The sequence below is a fragment of the Tursiops truncatus genome, chromosome 21 (assembly GCF_011762595.2).
Source record: "Tursiops truncatus isolate mTurTru1 chromosome 21, mTurTru1.mat.Y, whole genome shotgun sequence".
NCBI lineage: Eukaryota > Metazoa > Chordata > Mammalia > Artiodactyla > Delphinidae > Tursiops > Tursiops truncatus.
The window spans coordinates 32,137,439-32,149,784 of record NC_047054.1 but is presented as its reverse complement, the minus strand read 5'-3'; the positions used below and the strand labels follow the sequence as shown (position 1 = coordinate 32,149,784).

Below are 12,346 nucleotides of genomic sequence, written 5' to 3'. Positions count from 1 at the left end.
ACAGCTATAAATGGCACGGGAGGAATCTGGACACGTGCGCCTGTCTCACAGCCCCGCTCTTTAGCCACCAGGCCCTCCTAGCTTTCAAACCACCTTGAGCTACATTAACACGGCCTTCACGCCAGGCCTGCTCGACAGAACTTCCTGCCATCGGAGGAAAACCACAAGACAAATCTGGATTCGCGCATCGGAATTTGGTGTTCTCAGAATCCAAGGTACAAACCTGCTCGTTCATTTTTAAAAACTGGCCAAGCTGACAGTACATGCCAGATTTCTAATGACATCCCAACGGACGTTCAGGAAATTAGAGGTATTTCTGAGACTTAAGTCAGTTCGCTGAGTCACTGTATTCCTTAAACCTGTCCAATTCCAGCCTAATTCCAGGGCCACACCTCTGTCCCACTCTCCCATCCCTGCCCCACTGCACAGCTGCTGTCACATTAGCCAAGGTTACCTTGAGTTCCATGAACCAAACGTGACCAACACCGGGGTCACTTTGACGTCCCAAGCCAGAGCTTAGATCACGTTCCTCTGGATCACAATCAACTGAGAATTTCCAAGGTTATTCTGGGTTCGTGTCCCCAAAACATCAAAGTAAACACATTTAGCAATAATTTCGTCACCTAGTTCAGAGGTGGACACACCAGGCCCACAGGACAAACCTGGGCCACTTTTTACAAGGCTCGTGTCCTAGGAACGGTGTTTACATCTTTAAAGAGTTGTAAAAAAAAAAAAAAAAAAAAAAGAATAACATGTGACAGAGACCACGGCCAGCAAAACCTCAACTACTTACTATCTGACCCTTTAGAGCAACAGTGTGCAGACCTCTGTCCCGGCTGCTCTTTCCTCCCCTCCAAGGCAGTGACCTCCCCCTCGTTGCCCTCCACTCCCCGCACCCCCAGAGACTCCAGGACTCGCAACAGCAACTAGCCAAATGAGTTCTGTGGCCAACATTAAACAATCCTCTCGTGAATTCTTAGAGGCAAAGATGAGGCCAGCACACTGGTTATCAAACAGGCCTCCAAACGTCTTGGCGGACTAGCGGACCAGCCATCACAGCCAGAGGTGCTGGCGTCTTAAGGCCCCTTAACACAGACTTTGGTCTCTGGAAATATCGGGAAACTGCTCACATGAGAACTCCATCACAACACAATTTCTAGATAAATGCTCTTGTAAGAGAGGCTATCACTTTGCCTCAAGTAAATATAACCACGACTCCTTGGCAGGAGGCAGGGGAAGCTATCAGCTCAAAGCACTAGTTACCCCTTCTCTTCCATTCCACACCTTTCAGCCAAATCCACTGAGAGTCGCTTGGACCAATGTTCCCCCAACAGTCCATATGGTCCAGAGAAAAAGAGAAGACCCAACCAGTTCTGAGCCTCTTAGGAGGGAAGATGGCCTCATCCTAGGAATGTGGCAGTCCACCACCAAGCTAATGAAACTCTTCAACCCACTGAATGGCAAATCTGGGCCCCCATTGGCCCACTTTCCAGGGCTTCTCAGTTCTCAGGGTGACGACATCAGGGCACAAACTACGTGCCACACACCATGTTAGGCATTAGGCATTCAGTGCCTAGAGACAAGTATTCAGCAAACAGGCACATACACAGTCGTCACTGCCCACTTCGATGACTGCCAACAAGAAGAGAGTCCTAGGTGGAGAAAGAGGAACCCTCCTGCACTGTTGGTGGGAGTGTAAACTGGTGCAGCCACGATAGAAAACAGTATGGAGGTTTCTCAGAAAACTAAAAACAGAGCTACCATATGATCCAGCAATCCCACTCCTGGGCATTTATCCAAAGAAAACAGAAACATTAATTCGAAAAGATCCATGCACCCCAATGTTCACTGAAGTATTATTTACAATAGCTAAGATACGGAAGCAACCTAAGGGTCCATCAAGAGATAAATGGACAAAGAAGATGTGGTACATATATACAGTGGAATACTATTCAGCCATAAAAAAGAATGAAATTTTGCCATTGGCAGCAACATGGATGAACTTGGAGGGCATTATGCTAAGTGACATAAGTCAGACAGAGAAAGCCAAATGCTGTATGGCTATTGCTTACATGTGGAATCTAAAAAATACAACAAACTAGTGAATGTAACAAAAAAGCAGACTCACAGATATAGAGGGCAAACTAGTGGTTATCGGTGAGGAGGGCGAAGGGGTAATATCGGGGTGGGGAACTAAGAGGTACAAACTATTAGATATAAAATAAGCTACAAGGGTATACGGTACAACACTGAGGATACAGTCAATATTCTACAATAACTATAAATAGAGTATAACCTTTAAAAATTGTGAATCACTATTTTGTACACCTGTAACTTACATAATATTGTACATCAACTACACCTCAACTAAAAAAAAAATATAAGAGTCCTGGAAGAGAAAATAAAGGAGGGAAATCAGGGCTTCTAAACCAGTTCTGACTCGATCACAAGGCAGAGACTATTACGATTTGCAGCTATAGAAACTTCTTTTCTGCTAGCTCTCCATGACTCTGTGACACATCCTACACTTCAGGAGACCATACCTACTACCAGAATATGTCCAGAGACATGCCACATACGAACTCAAAAAGGAGAAGATATGCCATTTCATTAAAAATAAGTGCTTAGGCTACACTGGGAGAATGCATTTTTAAAGCACACTAAGCACAATGTCTGTTATATATATTAGATCTCAATAAATGGCACATATTATTACTTCATTACGATCAGAAGACACCCAGAGCACTGTCTGCAGTTCTAAGTACCAAACTTTTTAAGAGGGCTAGATAGAGGGGAAGGCATTTCAAAGTATGTCACAAAACCCACAAAGCAAAAACTACTCCGTGGTGCCTAGCAAGCACTAAGTGCTCATACAAAGGGGAGCTGTAAAGCCAAGAAATGTGAATTAAAAGTACAGTGAGGGGCAAAAAAGGTTTCTTATAACCCACCCTATTGGTGAAAATGAGAAAATACCCTCAAATACTGCTGACTAGAGTGTACAACGGTACAACCTCTATGCAGAACAATTCGGCAATCACCGTCAGAACTTGAAATGCATATAACCTTAGATCCAGCAACTCTACTTCTAAAAACTTACGCTAAAGATAAACTGCAACAGTAGTTCTCAACCAGGGGCGACTGACTGTAGCCCCTGGGGAACATCTGGTAATATCTGCAGACATTTGTGATCGTCCTAACTTGGGATGCGGGGCTCCTGGCATCCAGCGCTGACTGTGGACAGGGATGCTGCTAAACGTCCTAAAAAGCTCAGGCCGCCCCTGCCACAACAAGGAAGTATCCAAATGGCAACCGTGCGGAGGCTGAGAAACCCTGTGCAAAAGGAGGTATGTGCAAGGTTACTGACTCCAGTACTGTCTGTAATATCAAGAGAAACATCACTGTCCATTAGTCAAGGATACAGTGGAATACTAGTCATCTGTTTAAAAAAAAGAGAGAGAGTGAGACATCTACATATGCACCGAGAAGAAACAACCTCCCAGTGAGATGCAGAACAAGGTCCACTGCAAATACCAACAGTGAGGGAGGGAGGAAAAGGACAAATACATACAGGGTGCGTGTGTACCTGCAAAGACACACATCTCTGGGAAGAGACACAGGAGACTGGCAATGGCAGCCGCCTCTAGGAATGGAAGGAAGGCATCACTTTATCTTTTTGGTACTTTTAAAACTGTATTTATCATTTTTGAATAGGTAACAGACTCATGATTCAAGAATCAAAACAAACACTTCAGGGTTTGAATCCTCACTCGATCACTTAACTGGTAGTGTGAGTGTGACTTTGCGTGAATTACTTAATCTCTTTAAACTTCTGCTCAACATCTACTAAAAAGAATGTTCACATTTCACAGTGTCTGGAACAAGGTAAATGTTCAAAATACATTAACCGTTATTACTGCTACACTAAGTTCCTGTTATTATGAAGGAGAAGGGGGCACTGGAAGGTATTTCCCAAGAAGTCATGACATTACACTGACAAGAAATCTCTTTCGACACCACTCCTGCCTAAAGGTGTTTACAATCCCTAAGGTAGCTGTCGCAAACCACAACTTTATTAGTGAATCACTGAGAATTCTAATGCAAGCTCCTCTAATGGCTTAAATTATTAGGCTTGGAAGAGTTGAGTGACGAGACAAGCTACAAAATTGGCCAGTAACAGAGGCAGGACTAGAACTTACATCTGCCTCCCAACCCCCCGTCTTGTGGTCTTTCTGCTCCCCAAGCTGGCCTCTCCTTTGCTTTGGGGCAGGTTACACTTGAGAGGAAAGCCATCCATTTTTCCTAGTTTACTCTGTCAGGTCACAGACCCAGCAAATGCCCCCATTCTGATGTGATGGTAAATAAATGCACGTACACAGAGGAAATGTACGCTGGGGGGAATTTGATGTCAAGCATGTCAGAGCAGTGGAGTATAAGAAATATGCCTGAATAGGACGCTGCTGCTTAGGAGGAAGGGTGTAAAAATGTTTCCAAGGAGTTGGGACAGCACAGAGCTGCTAGGTGAAGTGAACCTGAACTGCTGAAAAACCAGGGATATGCTTACGGCCAACAGCAATCCTGGATAAAACAGATGGTCCAAGACAAAGCCAGGATATGTCAGGCTCAAGGATGACTCAACTCACTAGGAAGAAGATAGGAACATGGTCAGTTTCAGGGTCTTGGTCTTAACTAAGGTCATTCTGACCCTAAGTACTTTCTCCTTGCCTAGAAAGGCCTCACATCAGCTGGACCTGGGTAACAAGAAATGTGGTACCAAGTTCAACCCAAAGCAACATAACCTGCAAAGCTGGAAAAGAAAAAAAGGACAAAGATACAGGATACACTGACATTCTGGGGCCATCAGTTTAAGAAAGGACAATTCCATTTGCTGGGACTATAAGACCCGAGAGGTTTCGTTACCCAACCCGAACGCTGCTCTCAGAGTTCCATTTCAAAATCAGTGCTCTGACATCTGAGTACTGTATATGTAACTGGAAGCAACTTCCTGGCCTTCTTTTTTCAAAAATTTGAGTCTGGTTTATTTTACTTAGCATAATCACTCTGAGAATCATTCATGCTGCTGCCCGTGTCAACAGTTCATTCCCCATTGCTGAGCTGTTTCCCTTGGTAGAACAGGCCACAGCTTCTCTATTCACTCACCTAGTGATGGGTCCTTCCAGCTGGCAACTGTTACAAATAAAGTCGCTACCTACAAACCTTGCATGGACATACTTTCATTTCTCCTGCGTAAATACCTAGGAGTGGAATGACGTAAGTGTACGTTTAGCTTTTAATGAAACGGCCAAACTGGCTTCTGAACTGGTTGTACCATCTTGCATTAATTCTCACCAGCAGTGTCTGAAAATTCCACGTGCTCCACATCTTCACCAACACTCAATATGATCAGTCTTTCTAATTTTAGACATGCTAATGGATGTTAGGTGGTATCTCACGGTTTTAATTTGTTTCCCTCATGACCAATGATATGAAGCATCTTCCATGTGCTTATTGGCCATCTGTATATCCTCTCTGGTGAAGCGCTCAGATCTTTTGCCTACTTTTTATCAGGTTATTTTATTATTGAGTTTTATCACTAGCCATTTTTTAAAAGTCAAACCTTCCCTCCCATGACTAAGCAGTCTCTTTACAATGAGAAAGCATTTCATCACAAAGGCACAAAATTTGTGAAACATCAGACTTCTTGGTTCAACTTGCCACAAGGTTGAAACAACCCTAATTGTGCAAAGAAAAGTCACCAAAACCACAAACTCTACTTTAACCTCAGACCTGTATATTACCAGGAACATAAAATGCTCTTTCATCTTTCTGCTCAGCTGACAGTGATTCTGCACTGTCCAACACAGCCGCTGCTAACCATGTCTGACCCTTGAGCACTGGAGATGTGGCTAGTCTAAACTGAAACGTGTTGTAAATGTAAAACAGACTCTGGAATTTCAGTGATTTAGGGTAAAAAAAATGAATGTAAAAGATCTCGTTAATAATTTGTACACTGATTACATGTTGAAGTGATATTCTAGATAATCTGGGTTAAATAAAATATATTATTAAACTTATCTTCACCTGTTTCTTTTTACTTTTTTTTAAAGTGGCTACTAAAAAATTTTAAAAACTATACGTGTGGTTTGTGTTATGTTTCTATTGGATAGCACTGACCACAAAGTTTTAAGGCAGACTCTGAAGATAACGTATCTCCAACTGGTAACGGAAAAAATACATATAGTATCTTCCCCGCCCTACTCCTCGGAGGTGTGAAGAGAACAGTGCAAAGGAAGGGACTGAGAAATGGACTCAGGAGTCGTCTGAGGTTGGAGGCCGAGCTCTGTTACTCTCTGCTCTGTGTGACCTTCAATAAGTCATTCACCTTCTGTGGATTTAAGTTTCCCCACCAGCTTTTTGGTTTCTGTTTTTTTAATTCAAAAAGTCAACAAAAGCGTATCATGTGCCTACTTTTTACAAAGCATCATTCTAGAATTGCAGATCTTGAGCTAACAGTTTAATAGAAGGCAAACACACTAACAACTATTATGAAGACAAAATAAAAAGAGCTCCCAGAGAGCAAACCAGCCTGTAGGGCTGGGTGGCGTGTGCATGTATCAATGTGTTTTAAAAGAGAGAGTACCTTTAAGGACTTACGAAAAACTCCAAGCACTTACAACACTCCTCCTAACTCTAAAATTCTGTGCTCTTAAAAAGCATTCATCATGCTATAGAGTAAGCATTATTATACAGGGAACTGATGACATTTGCTCAGGTCCTCGCCATGAATGTAGTGATACAGTAAGAAGTAAATGACATGCCACGATGAGGTTGTTTTACGTGAAGAAACAATTCTGCAGTACAGCTCAAGCTTAACCAGGACCAAATATTCTCCAACACACACCAACCCCTCAGCCAAAACATACAATTCCCCCACCCCCTCATGTCTTCAGGGGCAATGATTTACCAAGACACCCTGATGCTGTTCATTTGAGCGGCATTTCCATAAACTGGATGTGCATGACAACTACTGTATTTAGGTCACAAACTCACAGAAGAAAAGTCCATCCTGAAAATAAATTTATAAACAATTATGTCATATCATATAAACTGAACTTACAAGCAAACTCCAAGAAGTCTACATACAAGGATTCCCTTGTTCACAGCATCCCTCAGGTAGCATTTAAGGGTAAAAAAAATTGAGGCCCAAGTACTGAACTTAGCTGTCTTTCCTGAGGTATGGAAACTTAACTGCCTAAAGTGTGCTAGGAAATACAAACCATGGTTTTGTTTAAAAAAAAAAAAAGCCTAACCCAGCCCAGGATTCTTACCTGATCATGGCAAGGAAGGATGTTTTTATGGGAGGGCGCTACTGTTCTCTCAGCCACAAGAGCAGAGCATCAGGGGTACACCCCCTAAAAAGCATTCCAGTTTCCCTTAGTCACTCTTCATTCAATAGCTATGAATGTCATCTAAATCTTTTAAAGCTTGTACTTATTCTGTTTGGATTTCCACTTTTAAGGTCAGCATCTTCCCATGTTTCCTAAAAGCTATGATGAGAACTCTTCAACTTGTCCCAAATCTAGCTTAAGAAATAATTTAAGGCCTATCCCCTAGTTTCATTATTCCATATTTTGGTGGAAAGGTTCATATTTGCCTACCCAAGCCCTTCATCGGAAGAGTTTTCAGTTACAGCCCTTCCACACACTTCTCTTTCCCAAAGGAAACAACATAAATGCAAGCAGCATGGTACAGGAGAAAGACTAGATGCGGAGTTGGGAGATGTCTTTTCCAGCCTCAGTTCAACCTCTCATTCTCTGTAGATCTGGACAAGTAACTGAACCTCTCTGGGCCTTGAGGGCTCATCAAAAATGAAAAAGACAAGATGATCTGGAAGTTCTCATCCATACCTTCTGTTTTAACCTGTCCTCCAGCCACTTAATTAATTTTTAGATGCCCTTTTCTGGTGCTTCTCCAATGCTATTATGTATTTTGGACTTGAAGTACTTGTAATAGACTATGTCCCAATAAAAGTAAGTTATGGCTTTACTCCATAAAGCCATAAAGTAAGATTTTTATTTTGACTCTCAAGCTACTTTTTTTTTTTTTTAAAGGACTTGGCTCATTGAAGGAACATGGTGTTTTTTTTAATAGATGTTGGGGGTAGGAGTTTAATTAATTTATTTATTTTTGCTGTGTTGGGTCTTTGTTTCTGCGCGAGGGCCTTCTCTAGTTGTGGCAAGCGGGGGCCACCCTTCATCGCAGTGCGCGGGCCTCTTCACTATCGCGGCCTCTCTTGTTGTGGAGCACAGGCTCCAGACGCGCAGGCTCAGTAGTTGTGGCTCACGGGCCCAGCCACTCCGCGGCATGTGGGATCATCCCAGACCAGGGCTCGAACCCGTGTCCCCTGCACTAGCAGGCAGACTCTCAACCACTGCGCCACCAGGGAAGCCCTCTCAAGCTACTTTTGACATCAAGGATTTATCCCAGAGATATGGGGGCGCGCGGAAGGGGGATGTGGATTAGACATGCTCAGTCACAGGTGAGTTCTTGAGGCTGGATGATGGGTACATGCTGGCTCACTATTCTATCTACTTTTCCATGTCTGAAATTCTGCATAATACAAGGTTGAAAAAAACATCACTGTCAAAGTGAGAAAATAATACCGAACTGGCATTAATACAGGACTCTTTTCTACCATCTCTGGCATAAGGACAATTGCTTTTCATACCGTTTCCCTTGGGTTGAGATAGAATCTACAAGACATGAAACTAAACAGACGTACTCAAACTTCAGCCAAAATTAAGGAAAATGAACCAGAAAGCAAATTCTTCAACGGATCTCAAGAAACTTATCAGCGAGAAGGTCCGCGGCACAGAGGCCTTGAGCCGTGAGGCACTGGTATGTAGTACAGCATGGAGCTTACTTCCACAGAACTACAGTATGTTTCATACGGTATATTTTCCCTAACTTTTCAACTGCGAAAGTTAAAGCCCTCTGTGACACGGAGAGTGAGGAAATAAGACCCTCCGGCAGGAGGATGCTTCGCAGGGCGTGAAATCAAAACGGAGAGGCAAGGGATATCGAGGGTTAAGAAATCCTGAAGAAAGCAAAATGGGGATCCTCTGGAGAACAGGAGCGGAAAACGTACATCCCAGGGACACCAAAGAACTTGAGCGGTCACGGTGAAGGCCTTTCCCCGTGATCTTTCACCCTCCCGAACGCGCGGAGGGCAGGCCGCGGGGGCCGGGATTCGGCAGGACACGCGGGGGCGCGGGCCGGAGGGCGCCGCGGGGACGGGCGGGCCCGCTCTACCGCAGGGAGGGCGGCACGTTCCGGCGCCGGGAACCCCCCGGCAGCGGCAATGGTGCCTCCCAACGCCGTGGGGTGGGGGGCGCAGGGAGCGGGGTCGCTCGACCGCAGCCCTCACGGGCGCCGGCCCAAACCCCAGCTCCCGCAGACGCCCGTGACCTTCAGGAACGGGCCAGCCGGACCGTACTCACCTTCCTCGAGGCTCCAGGAGGCAAATCCCTCCAGGGACCGTCCGCCCCGCCCTCGCCGCCGCCGGCCGAGGCGTGCGTAAGGACGTGCGCGCGCCCGCCCTTTGTCTATGCCGCCTTGACGTGACCCTCGCGTCCAGTCCCCACCCTCCCGTCGTCTAACCTCACGCCCAGTACCCACGCGCTGGCGCGCGCCCGGTCGGGCTGGGCGGGGCCCCGAGGGGCGGGGATATGGGGGCGGGGCGCCGGGAGATAAGCAGACGGGGCGCCAAGTCTTGGGCCGGGGAGGCGGGGAGGCGGGGCGCCAAGGGGAGGGGCGATGGGGAGGCGGGGCTCCGAAGGGCGGGGCGCCGGGGAGACGGGCAGACGGAGAACCGAATGGAGGGCCGAGGAGGCGGGGCTCCGCGTCCCGAGCCCCAAGTGGGCGCGCCCGGTACCCTCCAAGCTGCCACCTGGCGGGCGAGGACCGCTGCCTGGGCCGGGCCAGCTGCTGCAGAGACCGGTACTGTGCGCGCCGGGCCCTGGTCGCCTGCTCCTCGCCTGGCGCGTGCCCCCGAGACTCCTGCTGTGATAAGGGGAGCACTTCCTAAAGAGAGGTCTCCACGCTTCTGAGCTGCGCCAGGGCCCGAACGCTGGCTGCTTCCCGCAAAGAACACTCTTATAGGTTCTGGAGAGAGTGAAATCAGCCTGATTAGCGAGAAAAGGCTTGAAGTCACCAAATGGCCTTGTCATCTTGGGGCTGTTGTGAGTATACAGTGAGATACAGATCGGTATGGAAAGAACTTAGCTTGCGGCCGGCACGCTCAAGAAATATTAGCTGTCATCACCACCACCATCATCATCCGAGTCTCATTTGCCAACTAGCGAAGCCAAGGAGTTAAAGGGTTGGTGTAGGCATCTCCCTGTTCCCTCGCAGCTGCAACTTTCCAACGTCTACCTCAACTTGTAACTTACCTCTCTGCTAAACTCTAGTTGCTGCCTGCTAGAGTTTGCATGTGTATTGCTCACCATCTCTTTAAACTTCAAACGCCTAACCCAAACCTGTATCATCTGCCCTAAAACTGGTTCTCCTTAAAAAAAAATTAGCCCTTTTCCTTCCTGTTCTTAAAAGATCAAGTCCTCCCTCCTAGTTTATTCTGCACACTGCTGTCAGATTGCCAATCCATGCTAAATGATCTGATAGTAAGGCTTGAGGGTAAAGTCCATATTCTTAGACCTCAAAATCATCATATAACAATGATGGCTCTGCTCTCAAACACTGGACCGCTCATCCCCATGCTAAATGCTACCACACCTGTGGGACTTATCCCATATTCATTAACTCAATCACTTATCCATTCATTTAACAAATTTTGGTCCCAATGATGCAAAGCCAAACAATGCATGGCTATGTCTAATCTTCAAATAGATTAAGTTCCATAAAAGGAGAAACTGGACATCATCAATGCGAGGCATAGGGCTTTAAAGTGGCCACCACCATCATAAATGCTCTTTGAGTTCTTATATCTGCTCTCCTTTCTTGATCCAGAATCAGTCAAAATGTAGAAGTCATCCATTCACCTGCTTTGCTCATATATATTCATGTTTAAATTTCCTCACAATTCTTACCATACACTACATTTCTTTGTACATAATAATTTTGAAATTTAAAAATGTTTTACACATACTAGAGACTGAACACAAATAGTGTTGACTGATTCTTTGCCCAACCAAATAGTAGACTCAGTTGTTGGGTATCAACACACACACACACACACACACACACACACACATACACACACACACATGCGCGAGAGAATATGTACACGTTCCCTGAGACCATCTCTAAACTTCTTGAGTGCAGGAAGGCAATAAGACTTCTCTCCAAAGCGGAAGCCAATAAGAACCGGGTTAATATAATTCCCTTAGGCTCCAAACTTTTGTTTGCAAAGGTCAGTGATCTGGTCACATCTCTGTCATGGTCATTTCTAGGCATGAGGAATACAAATGGGAGAGAGAAAATGAGCAGGCAGCTTGAAAAGTTAGACACAAAGTAGGTTTACTTACAGAGGAGGCCTCTTGCCTATAGCATGATCAGCTTATATCCAACAGTAAACTCCTTGTCACGGTGAATTGGGACTTTTAGATTATTGTTAAAGGAATTTTCACATTCTAGAATGAATATACTCTCATACTACAAAAATTACCTGAGTAATTTAAAAAACCTGATGAAGGATAGTCCATTAAGAGTAGGGGATCACAGTGTTTAAGAGCTCAGTGAGAAGTTTAATAACCTCCCACGCCGTCCTAACTTTGAACTCATTTCCCAAAATGCGCCTCTGCAATCACTGTGTTTGCTGTGTGTATGTCACACGGTGCTATGAACTGGGAAGATACTCCTTTTAAAAGATACTCCTGGACTTCCCTGGTGGCGCAGTGGTTAAGAATCCGCCTGCCAATGCAGGAGACATGGGTTCGAGCCCCGGTCTGGGAAGATCCCACATGCCGCGGAGCAACTAAGCCTGTGCGCCACAACTACTGAGCCTGCGCTCTAGAGCCTGCGAGCCACAGCTACTGAGCCCGTGTGCCACAACTACTGAAGCCCATGTGCCTAGAGCCCATGCTCCGCAACAAGAGAAGCCACTGCAATGAGAAGCCCACGCACCGCAACAAAGAGTAGCCCCCACTCGCTGCAACTAGAGAAAGCCCACATGCAGCAACGAAGACCCAACACAGCCAAAAAAAAAAAAAAAAAAAAAATGATACTCCTTCCCCCAGCAGAATAATCCCATTCGTGTGCTGTATAACTTCTCTCCCATCCAAGTCACCTTTATGTGTGCAAAGCCTTTGACATTTATTGAGAGGTGAATCCA

At 45.5% G+C, this 12,346-nt stretch overlaps 1 protein-coding gene across 3 annotated transcripts in view; it reads right to left on the bottom strand.

Annotated features, from left to right (window-relative positions):
* GPAT4 (glycerol-3-phosphate acyltransferase 4) overlaps positions 1–9,639 on the bottom strand; it is a 31,602-nt gene extending 21,963 nt beyond the window's left edge. The window contains exon 1 of one of the 3 annotated variants that reach the window (XM_019921439.3): positions 9,498–9,639. The gene's annotated coding sequence lies outside the window, so the exon portion shown is untranslated. Of the gene's footprint in view, positions 1–454; positions 476–9,497 lie in introns of those variants that run through there. The other 2 variants (XM_004314151.4, XM_019921438.3) reach the window with 2 other exon arrangements.
* Between the last annotated feature and the right edge of the window lie 2,707 nt (positions 9,640–12,346).